Source organism: Heptranchias perlo, chromosome 20 (genome assembly GCF_035084215.1).
Source record: "Heptranchias perlo isolate sHepPer1 chromosome 20, sHepPer1.hap1, whole genome shotgun sequence".
NCBI classification, from domain to species: domain Eukaryota; kingdom Metazoa; phylum Chordata; class Chondrichthyes; order Hexanchiformes; family Hexanchidae; genus Heptranchias; species Heptranchias perlo.
The window spans coordinates 6,447,016-6,469,179 of NC_090344.1; the positions used below are offsets into that span (position 1 = coordinate 6,447,016).

Here is a 22,164-nt window from a genome sequence, read left to right on the forward strand (position 1 = left end):
GGATTATGGTTTTCATTTTGGCCGTTTCACTGTTTGATATGTGAGAGGTCCCCAGTTCAAATCCCAGAACCCTCCTGTTTCACTATTTCCAGTGAGGATTCACTCATTTCTTTCTCACATCTTTTCAGCGTTGCAGAAAGCAGCATTGATTTAATTCTCGAGCATGTTTGAGTTCCAGAGGCCAGAATGCAGCCGGTTTATCGACGCAACACACACGGAGAAAGTAAAATGCCTCATGGCGGTGTGCAGATTGAAACTGAAGGTGAATTTATCCCAATTCAGGCGATCTCAGAGGTGCAGAACAAAAATGCTCCTTAATTGGTCGGGAAAACGAACCCTGTTCCCTCGCGTGCTAAGTGCAAATTCTACCAGTGAAACGGCAACGTTTGCATGGTATCGGGCTCTCTGTGTCCAGTTGGAAACCTGTTTGAAACAACATATAATTTCACAAATCTCCTCTGAGCACCTTGCGCATTCTGATTTACAGCCCTGCATTACTAGCACTCACTGCTTGTGATGGCCGAGTGGCTAAGCCGTTACATCTGAAACTCGACAGGGTCTTTCGGTGATTCATTGGAATCCTGCTCGTGGCGCTATTGTTTAAAGTTTTGTTCAATGCTCAAATAAATATGAACTGGAGATAACGGGCCGCATTTCCTTCTCTCAGACAGATCCTCCACCGCGGCAGAGCCTTTTAATTGGGAGCCCAGTGGTCTCTTGCAAAACTTCAAGGTGCTTGAAGGAAACTTCACAATAATCCACAACTGGAATATTGTGTCCAATTCTGAGCACCGCACTTTAGGAAGGATGTGAAGGCCTTAGAGGTGGCGCAGAAAAGATTTACTGGAATGGTTTCAGAGATGAGGGACTTCAGTTACGTGGATAGACTGCAGAATCTGTGGAGATTTGATAGAAGTGTTCAAAATCATGACGGGTTTAGATAAAGTAAATAAAGAGAAACTGCTCCCGTTGGCGGAAGGGTCGAGAACCAGAGGACGCAGATTTACGGTGGTTGACAAAAGAACCAAAGGCGACATGAGGAAAAACGTTTTAAATCAGCGAGTAGTTATAATCTGGAATGCATCTCCTGAAAGGGTGGTGGAAGCGGATTTAATCGTTAATTTCTAAAAGGAATTGGACAAGTATTTGAAGGAAATATATTTGCGGGTCTACAGGGAAAGAACGGGGAAATGGGACGAACTGGATTGCTCTTGAAGAGATCCGGGGCAGGCTCAATGGGCCGAATGGCCTCCTTCTGTGCAGTAACGATTCTATGAGCTTCATTTCAAATTCTGCTAACTTGATATTCAGGCTTATTTTCTATACTTTTATCTCTCTATCTCTCCCTGTCTCTGTCCCGCTCTGTTTTCTCCTGATGGACTTCTCAGGCTTCATTGAACGACCCAAGCTCATCGAACCTGCGACACCAGCAGAGAACGGTAAAGATCGAAAGACTGAGACGGTCGGAAAAGTAAAGGACCAACCCAGATGATGAATTCGGAGCCAATGTCCACATATTGATGTCTCTTCGTCCTCATAGTGAAATTATCAGTGCTTTTAGCCCAGCATAAAAACAAAGTCTTGTATTTATAAAGCGCTTTTCACGACATCAAGACGTCCCAAAGCGCTTTACAGCCAATGAAGTATTTTTGAAGTGTAGTCACTGTTATACTTGTGGTGGAGAGGATAATCTGCGGATGCCGAGACAGACAACAATGAAGCGACAGAGCAATTAATTCTGCAAAGTCTCACTTGATATTACAAGTCGCACATTCGAAACGAATGTGGTAAAGAGAGGCTAATATTGTTGATATGAAATAGTTAATGTAAGTCTTCACATTGCCGTACATCAGAATAGAAAAAGTGATAGGATGGACAGAATGGTGGCCGATCGGCTGTGGGTGGCACAGAATTCTGCATTGGTTGCACCCCTCTGTTATCAGTGGCTCGTTGGTCTTGGGGTATGATTCTCGCTTTGGGGATTTGCTGATTGTTATGTGAGAGATCCCGGACGAGCCCTGCGGTGTTACCATTTTTAGTCCAAAATCACTAATTGGCTTCTCACGTCTTGTCAGCGGTGTAGTCGGCAGGATTGTCTTAATTCCAGTGCATGGAGGAGAGAATGCAGAGGTTCTGTCGACGACAACACACATGGAGAAAGGAAAATGTCACAAGATGGTGTTCAGATTGAAGCTTGATGTCAACGTATCCCAATTCACATGACCACATGAATGGAGAATGAAAAATGCTCCTCGATGGAGCGGTGATCGAACTCGGGCCTCCCGCGCAGAAAGCAAGAATTTGATCACTGAAATAACAAAGTCCACACAGCAGCCGGCGGCATGCGCTCAGTTCGAAACCTGTCTAAAAGAACATACAGTCTCAGAGTTCTCCTGTCATAACCTTCTTCATTCTCTTCTGCAGCGGTGTCGGATTTGTCGCTTGCAGCAGCGATGACCAGATGATTAAGGCGTTAGACTTGCAATGTGATTTTCCAACCCAGCTTCGACGCAACACACGTGGAGAATGGAAAATGTCTCAAATGGTGCGCAGATTGAAGCTGAGGGCGAATGTCGCACAATTCACGCGATCTTATGAATGGAGAATGAAAATAATCCGAAACGAACCGGAAATCGAACCCCGGTTTCTCACGTGATAAATGAGAATTCTATCACCGAGACAGCAAAGTCAGCACATTAACAAGCTGTAAGTTTCCAGTTGGAAACCTGTCTGAGAGAACAAAGTGTCACAGATCTCGTGTGATAACCCTCCGCATTCTGATTTTTTGCTGTGCATCATCGATGTTTGCAGCTGCGATGGCCGAGTGGTTAAGGCGTTGGACTTGAAATCCACTGGGGTTTTCCTGCACAGGTTCGAATCCTGTTCGCAGCGCTACTTTTTAAAGTTTGTTCAGTGTTCAAATTAATCTGAACTTGAACGAACGGACCTTGTTCGCTCCCTCAGAGAGGTGCTCCATCGCCAACGACGCTTTTAACTCGGAGCCCAATGATCTCTTGCAAAATTGCAAGACACGTGAAGGAATCTCTCCCAAGCTCCATTCTAAATTCTGCTCGTTCGCAGAACTTGACATTTATACAATTTATTTCTATGTTTTAATCTCTCCCTGTCTCTGTCTCTTGACTTTGCCTGTTTTCACCTGATGGACTTCTCAGGCATCGTGAACAGCGAAGAATGATGGAACCTGCAACACCAGCAGAGAAGGGTAAAGATGGAAAGACTGAGACGGTAGGAAAAGAAAAGGTGCAACCCAGCTGATGAATTCGTAATTAATGTCCACACGTTTATGTTTCTTCCCATCACAATGAAAAAATCAGCAATTTGAGTACAGTACACTTATGGTAGAGTGTATAATATGCGGATGTTGAGACCGACAATCGAACCTTTGCTGTGGTGATGAAAGCGCCGAATCCTAAACACTAAACCCCAAGGAAACGCTGAAAATTCTTTGCTGCGAACAAGCAGAGCAACGCGGCCTTTCCTACTTGGCCCTTTGTAATTCAGGTCATTTTCCTGCCAGACAAACTGCTCGCACAAAATGGCATTTTCTGTTCGAAATAATATCGCGATAGAGGTGATGTTCAGGCAATGACATCACCAAGTGCAAGTAGGCATGTACATGAAATGGAAAGTGAGGTAAAATACGACCACAAGCTGCTGATGGACATGTTTCCATTTCCAAAATTCACGCACTGAATACAGCTCCTTGGAAAACTGCAAGGTCACGCAGGTCAATCGTGAATCGTTTGAAGCAACTGGCAGTTTAAAGTGGCATCTCCTGCTGCTTCTGTGGGGAGTGAGAGAGAGGCACTGTCGGTATTTGCGTGCAGTTTGATTTTGCACAGAACTGCACAGAGAAACAGCAAATATACCGGGGCTGTGAGATGTTCTATATTATTGATATTTCACCACAGGAATATCCGCAGTCAGAAGCTGAAAAGAAGGAGAGATAAGAGGCCTGAGAATAAACACAGAGCTGAATGAATCATGAAAGAGCGAAAGAAAAACAAATGTCATCAGTTCCACTTTCTCTCGTGCGCAATATTGGGAGCTCCCCAATGCCCTGGTGGTGAGAATTCGGTACTCTCACCGCCGCGAGGTTCGATTCCCAGTTAGGGAATTAACTTCAAAAAAGAGTTATGAACTTATTAAATTAATTACATGAAGCTAATTAAATCCTGTTCGTAGTTGAATCCCTGTTTTAATCACCATGAATCAATCGATAACTTTCTATTTCAGACTGAAGGCGATGTTGACGTGGTTACCGAGAGACAGTCAAAACTTTAAGAAGATTTTTATGCTTTGAATGTGATGATTTTTTTTCATTTTATAGACTGCATCTTAAGAGTGGGATTAAAAACGCAGTGGAGTCGTTGTTAAATTTAACATTAACTGGCAATTGTCGCTGTTTATCACAGGAGCGCCCGAACTGGTTCTCCGATCAAGATGAAAGTAACGCAACGAGGAACATCTGATACAACACGAAAGGCATCGGGCTATGACAAAAATCCCCACCGTTTTGCTTTTCCAAAATAAAGGGTGTGAAATTTATTCTCTGAACATAGGAACAGTCTGGTCTCACTCACTACAGAAATCTCCATGTCACAGAGAACCAGCTCTCCTGCTGCGAATGCAACCTCCCTTCGGGCCTTTCGGTGGCTTGTCTGTCAAGGAGAATTGTAATTACCGTGAAGCCAATGTTCCATTCCTTTATATGATTCATGTGCCTGATTCCCGACCGCAGGGTAAATGGTGGAATATCAGCCCTGCTCAGCTGGCAATGATTCCGGTACATTTTCTTGATTCCAAAACATGCGTTGAAACCCTGGAACTTTGAGGCGATGAATCCTGAGGAAAAATAAAATAAGGGCTCGAACAATCAAACTTTCACGCTGACGGATAACACCGCCGAGAACAGGTGAAGAGATCACCTGCTAAACCAATAATTCACTGGGCTAAACTTTGAGATTGCAGCGACCAATATGACAACTGTCTACAGTCAGTGAAAAATGAATGATGAGAGCTTGTAGGAGTGAAAATCCAACAAGTTGGTCTTCACTCTTAAACCAGCAACTATGAAGAAAAACTTGCCGGAGAAATACTCGATTTCAGTGCGGCGACACTGGGCCAGAGTAAAGTTCATTCAATATAATTGCCGAGTGGCTGGAGGGTGGATTTGGAACTCCTGACCGATTGCACCACGCATTTTCCAGATCTGCTTGGATCACCAATCCCTTCAGTTCATCACTTAGAGGGACAATTCGATTCTCGGTTTCTTTTTCCTGACGATTGATGAAATTTTACAAATTGGAAGCGATCAATATCAAAGCTAAACACGCCACTGACATGATCACAGATGCAAAGCGGCCACACTCTGCTTCAGTGAGTTGAAAGTCAAGAGCGATTTCACGTTCGAATGCAATGGCTAACACAATTCATTCAACGAAAGTTCAGGTCGTTGAGGTGCCTTTAAAGTCCTGATTGTTTCTATTGGACTTCTTCCCAAAGCATTTGAGATTCACGTGGGACGATTTGGGGACGTTATTTTCTTTTGTGCAAAAGTTTCAACTGCAGTTCAAGATCAAAATTCCTGGGACGACAGTTGTTCACAATTTATCGGTGCTGGGACCACTGCTGTTCACAATTTATCGGTGCTGGGACCACGGTTGTTCACAATTTATCGATGCTGGCACAACTGTTGTTCACAATATATCAGTGATGGGACCACTGTTGTTAACACTTTATCAGTGGTGGGACCACTGTTGTTCACAATTTATCGGTGCTGGGACCACTTTTGCTCAAAATTTACATTCATGATTGTGACACGGGAATCGGAAGTACAATTTCAAAATTTAGGGACGACACCTAATTGCGAGCTGTAGTTAATACAAAGAAAAATGCGAATAATAAAGGAAGACATTAGTAAATTTACAGAATGGGCGTGTAAATGGCAAATTAATTGCAATATTTATTATATACTCCCTTGCTTTTTTGCCCCCCCACTAAATGCATTACCTCACACTTCTTCAGATTGAATTGCATTTGCCACTTTTCTATCCACCTGTCCGCTCTATGGATATCTTCCTGCAGTCGACAGCTTTCCTCCTCACTCTCAACCACAGGAACAATTTTTGTATCATCTGCAAATTTCTTCATCATGCCACCTACGTTTAAGTCCAAATCAATGATCTGTACCATGAAAAGCAGGGACCTAGTACGAAGCCGCATGGAACCCCACTCGAAACAGCCTTCCAGTCACAAAAGCACCCGTCGACCACAACCGCTTGCTTCCTGCTGCTCAGCGAATTTTGGATTCAACTTGCCAATGTCCCTTGCATCCAATGGGCTTTTACATTTTTGACTAATCTGCCATGTAGGACTTTGTCAAAAGCCTCGTTAAAATCCATGTTGACTCCATCAATCGCGATACCCTCATCGATCCTCCTTGATACCTCCTCAAATAATTCAATTCAAACGACCATCCCTTAACAAATCCACGCTGACTGTCCTTGATGAATCCGTGCCTTTCTGAATGACGATTCATACTTCAGCTCGAGTTTAGGCCGACTGGCCTAATTTATCGGTGCTAATTTATCTATCCCTGTCTCCCTTTTTCAACAATGGTACAACGTTAGCAGTCCTCAAATCCTCCTGCACGACACCTTTTGCCAGGGTGGATTGGAAAATGATGGTCAGAGCCTCCGCTATTTCCTTCCTTGCTTCTGTTAACAACCTGGGATCTATTTCATCTGGGCCTGGAGATTCAGGTCGAGCGATTTGAGGACTTCTTTTTCCTCTTTGCAAACGTTTGTCCCGCAGGTCAAGATCACAAGTCTTGGTCCAAATTAGGATGTCTTCCGGCTTTGAACCTCAAATCGTGAATTATACCCCGATCCCAACGAGCCCAGAAACAAGAACGTGTCCTTAAATTAACGTGTTCCAGACACATTCTCTGAGAGGTCTGTCTGTGGAATGAAAGGGCGTTTTTGAACAGTCATTCTGGTATCCGTTTCCTCATGAAACCTGAAAAATATGAACACCACGTTGTTATTTTGTCGCTTAATTCCACAAATTCGGTAAAATAATAAGCTGCACAAGGCACTGCTGTGAGTTGAACCCAGGATCTCTTATTTACTAGACAGATGCTTTAACCAGCTAAGCCACAGCGCCAATTGCTAATATTTTGCCCCCACCTCCTCGCACTAATATCTATCAGCGACACTTCACTGTTGGGGGTTCAGGCCGTTTCATCTCTGTCCATTTCGCTTGTCCGTTCACCTGTGCATCCCGATCCTGCCTGCATTTCTCGCTGTGTTTATCTTTGTGTATCCATCAGTGCGTTGATACACGGATGATTACGTATGATTGTATTTGTTACATTAAATAAATTAGGGATTCAGACAATTCTCGCTCTGACATTGGAGAACTATTGAGCCGAACTTTCCAGCGAAGTGTTGTTTATTGTGGTGCTGAAACGAAAAAATCCTCAGAGGAGCAAAAAGGGAAAAGGAGAAAAACTTGTGAGGGAAAATGAGGACAACTCTCAAGGTTTTTACAAGTGTATTCAGAGAAAGAAGGGAGGCTTGGAGTAATGGGGGCCGCTTAAAGACAGATGGAGGTGATATTGTAATTGAAAATCAGGAAATGGCAGATTTGCGAAATTTTTAATTTGCATCGGTCGTCACAGAAATGGATGAGGCTAACATACCAGAGACACGAGGAAAACTGTTAATAAATCAAGGGGATTCGTACAAGTAAAATAATGGCAATGGAGAAAATAATTATGCTAAAGATAGACAAATCTCCAGGATCTGATTGTTACCATCCCAGGGATTAAAAGGAACAGGTGAGGAAATTGTACATACTTTAGTCATGATCGATCAAAACTCTCTTGATTGAGGAATTGTTATTTAACGGAGAGCATCTTGATTGGAGGTTTCTTTTTGAGAAAGATCTCGAAGTGGTAATTGAGAGACCGCAAATAAAGCTGTTTGGCAGGAGCGCTGATGCTGTCGGTTGTTCGCTGCTCTCGTGTTGCACAATTGTTAAGCGTGCGTTCCTTATTTATAGCAGTATGGGCTCCAGAAATGACCAGGTTGTGAGTTCGAGCGTCGTTTAAAATAATCAAACCTTTTACTCCGAACATTTTGACCGGAGTTCAAGGTACAACTGATACGCTCCATAACGCATCTTGTTAACAACCAATCCTTTTTACAATACGCCCTTGTGGGACAAACGTATGGAGGTCAACAATCTACTTCTTAGTGTTCCCATGGGAGCTCTTGGGTTCCTCCGGCCTGCCGTCTTGCAATAGCAGGTGCCAGTTTACTTGTTCAAAGGGGGAGAGGGGGCTTTTCGCGGCAGCTCATATGGCAAAGGGGCCGGTACGAGATCTTGAAATCTAAAGAACCAAACAAACAATTCTTCTTCTCGTTAATCCGATATTCATCGGTTGGAAGTTTCGTGTGGGGAAAATTTGGAAGGGAAATATGCTGCCTGGTGTCACTGTGTAACGGGTGAAATTATTCAGCTTACAGATGTTAATACGCTGAAAGGTCGAGAGGCCTTTTCCAGCTCCCCGTGTGGGACAAGTTCAGCTTTTGAGCCGGTGGGTAAAGTGTTATTTTAATTGCTGCTAACGAATGACAAGACATTTGGTACAAACAAGAAGAATTGTAAACTCACGAGTTCACTGCCCATGTTTCTTGCATCATTTTCAACAGGAACAAGGATTCTCCTCAACACGTTGCTGAGAATTTTATCAAACGGACCTCACCCTTGCTCGACGGCTGCTGGGATAATTCAGAGATCTCCCATGAATATGTACGATGGGAGCTTATGTAGTATCGAGCCTGGGTAGCTCAGTCGGTAGAGTATCAGACTTTTAAAGTGGGCAGTGAGCTGAAGGTTCAGCGTTTAACTCCCTGTCCAGGTTCCAAATTTCGGAACAGCTGGCAAGCTGTGACTTTGTAGCGGGACCTTCGATGTGTTGTCAAAGTTTCGATGGTATCTTGTTTCCCAGGGATGGGCAGTAATGCGCCGTCTGAGGCGGTTTCCCATCAGGAATTCAACTTTACTGTATTAGTTCACTGTATTAATTTCGCAAAACTCATTCAACTCTGTAAAAAAGACTAATACTTGTTCAAATCGCCATTAATCAACCAGTAACTTTCTGTTTCCGGCTGAAAGAAATGCTAACTATTTATGTGCGCTCATTCACCAGGCCGAATTTCGAGAGTTCAGAGGGGAAGTGAAAAAGGAAATGAGAGGCAAAGAGAAATATGACTATAGACTGACGGCCAGCATAAAAGGGAATCCAAAAGTTTTCGACAGGCATGTAAACAGTAAACGGGTAGTCAGGGGAGGGGTGAGGCCGATTAGGCACGATAAAGGAGATCGACTCATGGAGGCAGAGGGGATGGCACAGGTACCAAATGAGTACTTTGCATCTATCTTTACCAAGGAAGATGCTTCCTGAGTCTCAGCAAAGGAAGGTGTAGTTGAGATACTGGATGGTCGAAAAATTGATAAGGAAGAGGCACTTGAACGGCTGGCTGTACTTAAAGTAGATAAACCCCCAGGTCCGGATGAGCTGCATGCTCGGTTGCTGAGGGAAGTTAGGGTGGAAATTGCGGAGGTACTGGCCATAATCTTCCAACATCCTTCGAAATGGTGGTTGTGCCAGAGAACTGGAGAATTGCAAAGGTTACACCCTTCTTCAAAAAAGGGTATACGGATAAAACCATCAATTGTAGGCAAGTCAATTTAACCTCAGTGGTGGGGAAATTTTTAGAAACGATAATCCGGGACAGAATTAACAGTCACTTGGACGAGGGTGAATTGATTAGGGAAAGCCAGCACGGAATTGTTAAAGGCAAATTGCGTTTAACTAACCTGTAAGAGTTTGTTGATGAGGTAACAGAGAGGGTCGATGAGGGCAATTCGGTTGATGTGGTGTACATGGGCTTTCAAAAGGCGTTTGATAAAGTGCCGCATGGTCGGCTTATCATCAAGATTGCGGCCCATGGAATAAAGGGGGCAGGAACAACATGAATGCAGAATTGACAAAGGTCAGCTCACACCGCAACTGTAAAAATTGTTAAATAAATCAGAGCTGTAATTACTAAGCAGTGCTTATTTCTCCAAGAAATAACAATATAATCCAGCCGTATGTCCACCTCTAAGATTTCACGACATGCGACAAATTGCCTTTAAACTGTACCTTAAATTCTGCTCAATCACATAATTTGGAGATTTATACTATTTTTCTTTGCATGTATCTCTCTACCTCTGTATGCGTTTCTTCTCTCTATGTCTTTCCCCCTGATGGACTTATCCGGCTTCTTTGAACGGCCAGGTCTGGAAACCCGGGCGTTCCAGACGGGTTTCTGGAACGCCCAGGTTTCCAGACTGTCGGATCTTCAATTCAATTGTCGTGTTTCGACGGGATGAGCTTTGCTATTTTCCGCCTCCGTTTTCAGAAAATATAAACCCAGATGGGATTTCATCTCCTCGGGTCCCGTCACCTTCGGGTGATGGGAATGAACCCAATCTAACACTCGGTCTGAATATCCGTATTCTCATTGCTTCAGAATAAAATTACGGGGTTACAGTTATTTTGAGGACACATTTTAGAAATTAACACATAACAGACTTATTCGAAAACTAGAAGCACGTGGGATTAAAGGGCCGGTGGTAACGTGAGCACGTAATTAGCTAAAGGATTGGAGGCAGAGAGTAGTGGTGAACGGATGTTTTTCTGACTGGAGAGAAATATGCAGTGGGATCCCCCAGGGGTCGGTATGAGGACTATTGCTTTTCTTGTTATATACACATGACTTGGATGTAGGAATAGGGAGTACAGTTTCGAAGTTGGCGGATGATACAAAACTTGGCAACGTAGAAAATAGTGAGGAAGATAGCAGCAGAATTCAGGAGAACACAGACAGACTGGTGAAATGGGCAGTCACGTGACAGATTTAACGCCGATCAGTGTGAAGTGATGAACTTTTGGAAGAAGAACAAGAAGAGGCAGTATAATCGAAATGGAACAATTTATGGGGGGTTGCAAGAGCAGAGGGACCTGGGGGAGCATATTCACAAAACAGGGCAAGTTGATAAGGTAGTTAAAAAAGCATATGGGATGTTTGGCTTTGTAAATGGGGGCATTGAATTTAAATACAAGGAAGTCACATTAAACCTTTACCAATCACTGGTTAGGCCTCAGCTGGAATGTATTGTTGATTTCTGGGCACCACACTATACAAGGATGAAAAGGGATTGAAGAGGATTCAGAGCAGGTTGACCTGGATGATACCAGTGATGAGGGACTTCAGTTATTTGGAGAGATTGCAGAAGCTGGGATTATTCTCCTGACAGCAGAGATGGTTAACGGGAGACCTAATCGAGGTATTCAAAATAATGAGGGGTTTTGAAATAGCAAGTAGAGAGAAACTGTTTCCTCTGTCAACTGGGTCGGCAAACAAAGGTCATCGATTTAAAATATTTGGCAAAATAACTAGAGAGGAATCTAAGAGATTTTTTTTCACACAGAGGGTTGTTGAGATCAGGAACGCACTTCCTGAAAGGGTGGTGGAAGCAGATTCCACAGGATCATTCAAAAGGCAATTGGACATGTACTTGAAGAGGACTAATTTGCAGGGTTATGGGGAAAATCTGGGGTGTGGGTCTAATTTGGACAGGTCTTCGAAAAATAGCCGGCACAGGTACGATGGCCGAATGACCTCCTTCTATGCTGTAAGATTCTATGATTCTATGATTACCTTCTGAATCGTTGGAATTGATAATATTCAGTGTTGTGGAGCCAAGAAAATTATAACCATGATATTCGGCTTCTCCATTCCCTTATGAATATCGCAGATTATAATGTCCAGGCGGGGGTGGGACTGAATGGTGGATAGAGTGCGGAGATTGGAATGGAAGCCCAGCAGAATAAATTTGATCTCAACAGCAGGTGGTGAACCTTCTTCTCCGGAGAGGATCGTCATTTCAGTTCAGAAGGAAAAAGGTATCAAGAAAATCGGGTAAAACAGATACGGAATGATCCGGGACTGACAGCACATCCCTTTTAAACAGACACAGACACGGAATGATCCGGGACTGACAGCACATCCCTTTTAAACAGACACAGACACGGAATGATCCGGGACTGACAGCACATCCCTTTTAAACAGACACAGACACGGAATGATCCGGGACTGACAGCACATCCCTTTAAACAGACACAGATACGGAATAATGAGGGACTTACAGTACATCGCTTTTAAACAAACACAGACACGGAATGATCCGGGACTTACAGCACATCCCTTTTAAACAGACACAGACACGGGACTGAATCGGGACTTACAGCACATCCCTTTAAACAGACACAGATACGGAATGATCCGGGACTGACAGCACATCCCTTTAAACAGACACAGATACGGAATAATGAGGGACTTACAGTACATCGCTTTTAAACAAACACAGACACGGAATGATCCGGGACTTACAGCACATCCCTTTTAAACAGACACAGACATGGAATGATCCGGTACTAACAGCACATCCCTTTAAACAGACACACATGCGGAATAATCAGGGACTTCCAGCACATTGCTTTCAAACAGATCGACACACGGAATGATCCGGGACTTACAGCACATCCCTTTTAAACAGACACAGACACGGAATGATCCGGGACTTACAGCATATCGCTTTTAAACAGATACTGACACGGAATGATCCGGGACTGACAGCACAACCCTTTTAAACAGACACAGACACGGAATAATCAGGGACTTACAGCACATCGCTTTTAAACAGATAGACACACGGAATAATCCGGGACTTTGAACACATCGCTTTTAAATAGACACACACACGGAATGATCCGGGACTTGCAGCACATCCCTTTTAAACAGACACAGATTCGGAATGATCCGGGACTTACAGCACATCCCTTTTAAACAGATACTGACACGGAATGATCCGCCACTGACAGCACATCCCTTTTAAACAGACACAGACACGGAATGAATCGAGACTTCCAGCGCATCGCTTTAAAACAGACACAGACTCGGAATGATCCGGACATAAATCATAATTATGGTACATAAGCTTCTCTTACGTTGACCATAAGATTTACTCGTTTAACAATGACACCACTGTGCACTTTGATTATTCGCGACCTCACAATCTCAACACCTTCGTGGTTGGAACTGTTGCTGATTTCAGCAAACAATGAAAAAACCTCCGTCTGCAGTTTCGAGAAGGAAGGGATCCGACTTTCTGGATGAAATAAACAAGATTAAACACATCACCGACGAGGATGGGATTCGAACCCACGCGTGCAAAGCACAATGAATTAGCAGTCCATCGCCTTAACCACTCGGCCACCTCGTCACATGCGCAAACTTGTGAAAGCTCCTTTAGTCAAAATGAAAATACTGGCTGTGTTGCCAAACTGAAATAAAAAAGGAAATGCTGGATATCCTCAACAGGTCAGGCAGAATCTTTAGATATCGATACAGAGTTAACATTTCATATCGGTGACCATCACATGAGTGTTCTATTATAATCCTGACTTGCGCCTTGTGGGATGGCTTTGGGGAGTCAGGAGGTGAATCACTCGGCGCAGAATATCCAGCCTCTGACCTGCTCTTGTCGCCACAGTATTTAGGTGGCTGGTCCAGTTAACTTTCTGGTTCATGGTGACCACCAGGATGTTGATGGTGTGGGATTCCTGGAAAGATTCCAGGAATGAGGGGCTTTAGTTTCATGGATAGACTGGAGAAGCTGGGGTTATTCTCCTTGGAATAGAGACGGTTGCGAGGATATTTAATAGAGGTGTTCAAAATCATGAAGGATCTGGACAGAGTAGATAGACAGAAACTGTTCCCATTGGCGGAAGGGTCAAGGACCAGAGGATTTAAGGTGTTTGGCAAAAGAGCCAAAGGTGACATAAGGAAAAACTTTTCTACACGGCGAGTGTTTAGGATCTGGAATGCACTGCCCGAGGGGTTGGTGGAGGCAGATTCAATCATGGCCTTCAACAGGGAACTGGATAAGTATTTGAAACGAGAAAAAAAATACAGAGCTACAGGGAAAGAGCGCGGTGGGGCGGTGGGGTCCAGCTGGATTGCTCTTGCAGAGAGCCGGTACGGACTCGATGTGCCGAATGGCCTCTTTCCATGCTGTAACCTCTCTATGATTCTATTCTATGTGTCGGGGGCGATGCAAAGCGACCGGAGCATGACGTAAATCGACCTGCTCATGTCCATTCCCTGATAATAAATCCGAGTGTGATGTAAAGAAGAAATACATAATTATGGTACATATCTTTCATCTTATGCTCACCATAAGAGATACTTCGTTTACCAGGGGGCCATTGCGCACTTTGATTGATACTTCACCTGGATCACCCCTTACACTCCCAACATCTCCGAGCAAGAAACAGTTTGGGTGGCAATTCAGACTTTGCTGATTTGTGCAAACAGATGCAAGCCAGCAATGCGGAAACGCACTTCTTTGGAAAGAAGATTTTTCGGTGAGGCGGCCAAAATAAACAGCTCGACGAATTGTGGTCGAGGTGAGATTCCAACCAACATAATCGAAAAATTGGCTCCAGCATCTCAGACAGCTAAGCTACTCTCCAACATACCAGTCTGCCCATTTCTGATGAAAACGTTCAGAGGGCTGAAACCTGACCTCTGGTTCTTTCTCCACAGGCGCTGCCTGACCTGCTGAGTGTTTCCAGTATTTTCTGTTTTCATTTTTGTGATTTTACAATGGCTGTTTTCCTGAAAACACCCAATTTGACCCAAGGACAAAGCTCACACTTCACTTTCCCCACGCGCTTTGAGGTCTGTCGTTTCTGAACAAAATCCCCTCCGCGCCGGACATTCAAAGGACCTTTCGCTCACGGCCAACCTCCTGTCATCCACACTTTTTCACCATTGCCGCTCTTCTCATTTCTCCTCATTCCTTTTCAATCGGACATTTCCACAGACCTATTAAGATCAAGCGGAACATTTCCGACCTGACTGCACCGCTCAGATTGCCAAAAGTGCACCTTTCAGCCGTCATTCGCAGCTATGTCGCGCCGCCCGTCTCTCCCGCACATCAACTGCTCGGGAAAAAGCGCCAACGACCATGAAAACAAAACCCAGTTCTTCAGTTAACATCCCCCGTGTCAAAAGACACCCCATGGAAATTTCACGGAAAAGTATGCCGCTGTCCTTCCGAATGCCTGCCCTGCTTTCTTAGTGCTTGTCTCTGGAACAGTCACGCAGATCGAAATGTATCGATTGGTTTCAAGGCACAAATGAACATTGGTGCGAGCGGGACATGTGGCCCGAGAAACAGCGGTCGATGTGGAGCAAACTGAAAGGCGTAAGAATGTGAAAGTGAATGTTACAGTTGGCAAGGCCGCAGGAAAGTCTCAATGAAATGGACGATGATTGTGGAAGGAAGAAAATGCTGGAAGAAGCGACAGGTCTGAATTTTGGATCATCCAGCAGAGACACATGAGAGAACAAAAACAGGATACAGACAAAGGTGCTGGAGGCAGAAAGAAAAAGCACGAAATAAGAGGAATGAAAAGAGAGTGACTTAGTGGAGCGCGAAGAGATACAGTAGCATAGTGGTTATGTGAAGTTGCTAATAAGCCAGAGACCTGGACTCATAATCCGGGGTCACGAGTTCATAATCCCGCCATGACAGCTGGAGAAATTCAATTCATGAAAAATAAAAGTTGGAATTAAAATACCAGTATCAGTAATGGTGGCCATGAAACAACCGGATTGTTGCAAAAACCCGTCCGGTTTACTCATGCCCTTCAGGGAAGGAAACCTGCCTTCCTTACCCAGTCTGGCCTCTATGTGACTCCAGACCCACAGCGACCAATGTGGTTCATTCCTAATTGCCCTCTAAAATGGCCTCGCAAACCACTCAGTTGTAAAATCTCGATTAACAACAAAGTCATAATAAAACCGTACGGGCCACCAGGCATCGGACACGACAAAGGCTCAAACCAAGCCCAGTCGAGTCTGCAAAGTCCTCCTCACGAACATCTGGGGACTTGTGCCAAAATTGGGAGAGCTGTCCCACAGACTTGTCAAGCAACTGCCTGACATAGCCTTACTCACAGAATCATACGTTTCAGCCAAAATCCGTAGACTCTTCCATCATCATCCCTGGGTATGTCCTGTCCCACTGGCAGGACAGACGGACCAGACAGTGGCGGTACAGTGATATGCAGTCAGGATGGGAGTGCTCAACATTGACTGTGGACCTCATGGCATCAGGTCAAACATGGGCAAGTGAAACCACCTACTGACAAGCCATCAGCAGCTGATATCAGTCCTCCTCCATGTTGAACAACACTTGGAGGAAGAACTGAGGGTAGCTGGGGGACTTCAATGCTCATCACCAAAGGTGGCTCGGGAGCACCACTACTCGCCGAGGCCTGAAGGGCATTGCTGCATGATTGGGCCGACTGTAGATGGTGAATGAATCAACACGAGGGAAAAACCAACTTGACCTCGGCCTCACCAATCGACGTGTCGCAAATGCATCTGTCCATGACAGTATTGGTAGGAGTGACTACTGCACAGTCCTCGTGGAGACGAAGTCCTGTCTTCGCACTGAGGATACCATCCAACATGTTGTGTGGCACTACCACCGTGCTAAATGGGATAGATTCAGAACAGATCCAGCAGCTCAAAACTGGGCATTCCATGAGGTGCTGTGTGGCCATCCTGCAGCAGCATAATTGTATTCCAGCACAATCTGTAACTTCTTCGCCCGGCATATTCCTCACTCTGCCAACAAGCCAGGGAATCAATCCGGGTACAATGAGGAGTGTGGAAGAGCATGCCAGAAGCAGCACCAGGCGTACCTAAAAATGAGGTGCCAACCTGGTGAAGCTACAACTCAGGACTAAATGCATGCAAAACATGCGATAGATTAGAGCAAAGCGAATCCACAACCAACGGATCAGATCAAAGCTCTGCAGTCCTGCCACAGCCAATCGTGAATGGTGGTGGACAATTAAACAACCAACGGGAGGAGGAGGCTCTGTGAACTCTGCAGACATCCCCATCCTGAAGTGATGGACGAGTCCAGCACGTGAGTGCAAAAGACAAGGCTGCAAGCGTTTGCAGCCAGAAGTGCCGAGTGGACGAATCCATCACGGCCTCCTCCCCATATTCATAGCAGCCAGACATCAGCCAATTCGATTCACTCCACGTGAGATCAAGAAACGGCATAATGCACTGGATACAGCAAAGGCTGTGGGCCCCGACAACATTCCGGCGGTAGTACTGAGGTCTTGTGCTCCAGAACTAGCTGCGCCGCAAGCCAAGCTGTTTCAGGACAGCTACAACACTGGCACCTACCCGACAATGTGGAAAATTGCCCAGGTATGTCCTGTCAACAAAAAGCAGGACAAATCCAATCTGGCCAATTACTACCCCATCAGTCGACTCTCAATCATCAGCAAAGTGATGGAAGGTGTCGTTGACAGTGCTATCAATCGGCACTTACTCACCAATAACCTGTTCAACGATGCTCAGTTTGATTCCGCCAGGACCACTCGGCTCCAGACCTCATTACAGTCTTGGTCCAAACATGGACAAAAGAGCTGAATTCCAGAGGTGAGGTGAGAGTGACTGCCCTTGACATCAAGGCAGCATTTGACCGAGTGTGACACGAAGAAGCCCTAGTAAAATTGAAGTCAATGGGAATCAGGGGAAAATTCTCCAGTGGCTAACACAAAGGAAGATGGTAGTGGTTGTTGGAGGCCAATCATCTCAGCCCCAGGTCATTGCTGCAGGAGTTCCTCAGGGCAGTGTCCTCGGCCCAACCGTCTTCAGCTGCTTCATCAATGACCTTCCCACCATCATAAGGTCAGAAATGGGGATGTTCGCTGATGATTGCACAGTGTTCAGTTCCATTCGCAACCCCTCAAATAACGAAGCAGTCCGAGCCCGCATGCAGCAAGACCTGGACAACATCCAGGCTTGGGATGACAAGTGGCAAGTAACATTCGCGCCAGACAAGTGCCTGGCAATGACCATCTCCAACAAGAGAGAGTCCAGCCACCTCCCCTTGACGTTCAACGGCATTACCATCACCGAATCCCCCACCATTAACATCCTGGCGGTCACTATTGACCAGAAAATTTACTGGACCAGCCATGTTAATGCTGTGGCGACGAGATGCTGGGTATTCTGCGGAGAGTGACTCACCTCCTGACTCCCCAAAGCCTTTCCGCCGTCTACAAGGCTAAGGTCTGGAGTATAATGGAATACTCTCCCCTTGACTGGATGAGTGCAGCTCCAACAACACTCAAGAAGCTCGACACCATCCAGGACAAAGCAGCCCCCTTGAATGGCACCCTAGCCACCACCCTAAACATTCACTCCCTTCACCACCTGCGCACAGTGGCTGCAGTGTGTACCATCCACGGGATACACTGCAGCAACTCGCCAAGGCTTCTTCGACAGCACCTCCTAAACCGACGACCTCTACCACCTAGAAGGACAAGAGCAGCAGGCACATGGGAACAAAACCACCTGCACGTTCCGCTCCAAGTCACACACCATCCCGACTTGGAAATATATCGCCGTTCCTTTATCGTCGCTTGGTCAAAATCCTGGAATTCCATTCCTAACAGCACTTTGGGAGAACCTTCACCACACGGACTGCAGCGGTTCAAGAAGTCGGCTCACCACCACATTCTCAAGGGGCAATTAGGGATGGGCAATAAATGCCGGCCTCGCCAGCGACGCCCACATCCAGTGAACGAAGAAAACATTAATGTGAAGACATTGGCTGCAGCAGCGGGGTTGCACTTTTTATTTTCCTACTGTCTCAATCTTTCTTTGTTAACTGGACAAATCAAATTGGGCAGGGAAGCCTTGAGGAAGAGTTTATTGAGTGTATTAGGGATGGATTTCTTAAGCAGTATGTAACTGATCCAACAAGGGGCCAAGCAACCTTGGACCTGGTCCTGTGGAATGAGCCAGGATTAATTATTAATGTCCTAGTTAAGGATCGCCTTGGAATGAGTGACCATAACATGGTTACATTCCATATCGAATTAGAGGATGAGAAGATTGGTTCTCAAACAAGCGTACTGAGCTTGAATAAAGGAGACTATGATGGTATGAGAGCGGAATTGATTAAAATGGACTGGGAAAATAGATTAAAGGGTAAGACGGTACATGAGCAGTGGTGTTCATTCTAGGAGTTATTTTACAACTTTCAAAAAAAAATATTCCACTGAGGAAAAAAGGGTGTAAAAGAAACGACAGCCATCCGTGGCTAAGTAAAGAAATTAAGGACAGTATCCGACTAAAAACAAGGACATATAAGGTAGCCAAACTTACTGGGAGGATAGAAGATTGGGAAGTCTTCAAAAGACAGCAAAAAGTAACTAAAGGATTGATTATGAAAGGGAAGATAGATTATGAAAATAAATTAGCAAAAAATATAAAAGCAGATAGCAAGAGTTTCTATAGTTATATAAAAAGAAAAAAGGGTGGCTAAGGTAAACGTCGGTCCCTTTCGAGGATGAGAACGGGAAATTAATGGTGGGAAACATGGAAACGGCAAAAATGCTGAACAAATATTTTGTTTCAATCTTTACGGTAGAGGACACTAAGAATATCCCAACACTGGACAAACAGGGGGCTCGAGGGGGGGAGGAGCTAAATACGATTAAAATCACTAAGGAATTGGTACTCAGTAAAATAATGGGACTGAAGGCGGATAAATCCCCTGGACTTGATGGCTTACATCCGAGGGTCTTGAGGGAAGTGGCAGTAGGGATTGTGGATGCTTTGGTAATAATTTTCCAAAATTCTCTGGACTCGGCAAAGGTCCCGGCAGATTGGAAAACTGCTAATGCAACACCCTTATTTAAAAAGGGTAGTCGGCAGAAGGCTGGAAATTATAGACCAGTTAGCCTAACATCTGTGGTGGGTAAAATTTTGGAATCTATTATTAAGGAGACAGTAGCGGAACATTTGGATAAACATAATTTAATAGGACAAAGTCAGCATGGCTTTACGACGGGGAAGTCATGTCTGACAAATTTGCTTGAGTTCTTTGAGGACATAACGTGCAGGGTGGATAAAGGGGAACCAGTGGACGCAGTGTATTTCGACTTCCAGAAGGCATTCGACAAGGTGCCACATAAAAGATTATTGCTTAAGATAAAGAATCACGGGATTGGGGGTAACATTCTGGCATGGGTGGAGGATTGGTTATCTAACAGGAAGCAGAGAGTTGGGATAAATGGTTCATTTTCGGACTGGCAACCAGTAACCAGTGGTGTTCCACAGGGGTCGGTGCTGGGTCCCCAACTCTTTACAATCTATATTAACGATTTGGAGGAGGGGACCAAGTGTAACATATCAAAGTTTGCAGATGATACAAAGATGGGAGGGAAAGTGGAGAGGGAGGAAGACATAAAAAACCGACAGGGGGATATAGACAGGCTGGGTGAGCGGGCGGAGATTTGGCAGATGCAATACAATATTGGAAAATGTGAGGTTATGCACTTTGGCAGGAAAAATCAGAAAGCAAGTTATTATCTTAATGTCGAGAAACTGGAAAGTACTGCAGTACAAAGGGATCTGGGGGTCCTCGTGCAAGAAAATCAAAAAGTTAGTATGCAGGTGCAGCAGGTGATCAAGAAGGCCAACGGAATGTTGGCTTTTATTGCTCGGGGGATAGAATATAAAAACAAGGAGGTATTGCTGCAGTTATATAAGGTTTGATGAGACCGCACCTGGAATACTGCATACAGTTTTGGTCTCCATACTTAAGAAAATACATACTTGCTCTCGAGGATGTACAACAAAGGTTCACTCGGTTAATCCCGGGGATGAGGGGGTGGACACATGAGGAGAGGTTGAGTAGATTGGGACTCTACTCATTGGAGTTCAGAAGAATGAGAGGCGATCTTATTGAAACATATAAGATTGTGAAGGGGCTTGATCGGGTGGATGCGGTAAGGATGTTCCCAAGGATCGGTGAACCTAGAACTAGGGGGCATAATCTTTGAATAAGGGGCTGCTTTTTCAAAACTGATATGAGGAGAAACTTCTTCACTCAGAGGGTAGTAGGTCTGTGGAATTTGCTGCCCCAGGAAGCTGTGGAAGCTACATCATTAAATAAATTTAAAACGGAAATCGACAGTTTCCTAGAAGTAAAGGGAATTAGGGGTTACGGGGAGCCGGCAGGAAATTGGACATGAATTTAGATTTGAGGTTAGGATCAGATCAGCCATGATCTTATTGAATGGCGGAGCAGGCTCGAGGGGCCGATTGGCCGACTCCTGCTCCTATTTCTTGTTGACCTTCTCTGCTGGTGTTGCAGGTTCGATCAGGCATCGCCGTTTCAGGAAGCCTGAGAAGTCCATCAGGGGACAATACAAGAGACAGAGACAGGGAGAGATAAAGAAATGCATGCAAAGAAAATAAAGAGAATACATAGAATCATACAGTCATAAAATGGTAACAACACAGAAGGAGGCTATTCGGTCCATTGAGCCCGTGCCGGCTCATTGTAAGAGCGATCCAGTTCGTCCCACTCACCCGCTCCTTCACGTGTGTTGCGCCTTGGAAACTTCCACACCCTGTCCTCTGGAGCTCAAATATTCTCTGGAAAAAAATCAATTCTCCCAACAGCAACACCGAAATGATGTCGGAAGCTAATTGCTGACTTTTCACGAAAAGCACTGAGATAGGAAAGATCGTGCGGAATTTGAAACTGAGATCTCACGTATACCATTTAACGCAAAAGCTCTAAGCGAGAATCATACCCCGAGACCCACGAACCGCTGACATTGAAATCGTACACCAGTTAAAATGTGCGCTGCCTCCCACTGCCGATCGGCCATCCTTTCAGACCTCTTCTGTCCATCCAATCTCGTTTTCTATTCTGGTGCACAGCAATATCAAGTTGTGCATTAACTACTTCCAGCGACCAATATTAGTCTCCCTTTACCAAATTGGTTTCGACTGTACGACTTGAATTATGAAGTAAGACGTTTCAGAATTAGTTGCTCTGAAACTACATTGCTTGGGAGGATACTGAGAGATCCAGATGAACAGTGGAACGTTGGAGTGC

The 22,164-nt window shown here is 44.9% G+C and overlaps 2 non-coding genes across 2 annotated transcripts; one reads left to right on the plus strand and one right to left on the minus strand.

Moving 5' to 3' along the window:
• Window positions 1-2,810: 2,810 nt before the first annotated feature.
• On the plus strand, window positions 2,811-2,892 carry trnas-uga (transfer RNA serine (anticodon UGA)). Its single transcript has one exon. It is a non-coding gene; the product is annotated as a tRNA-Ser (tRNA).
• A 10,451-nt stretch (window positions 2,893-13,343) lies between these two features.
• On the minus strand, window positions 13,344-13,425 carry trnas-gcu (transfer RNA serine (anticodon GCU)). Its single transcript has one exon. It is a non-coding gene; the product is annotated as a tRNA-Ser (tRNA).
• Window positions 13,426-22,164: the final 8,739 nt, after the last annotated feature.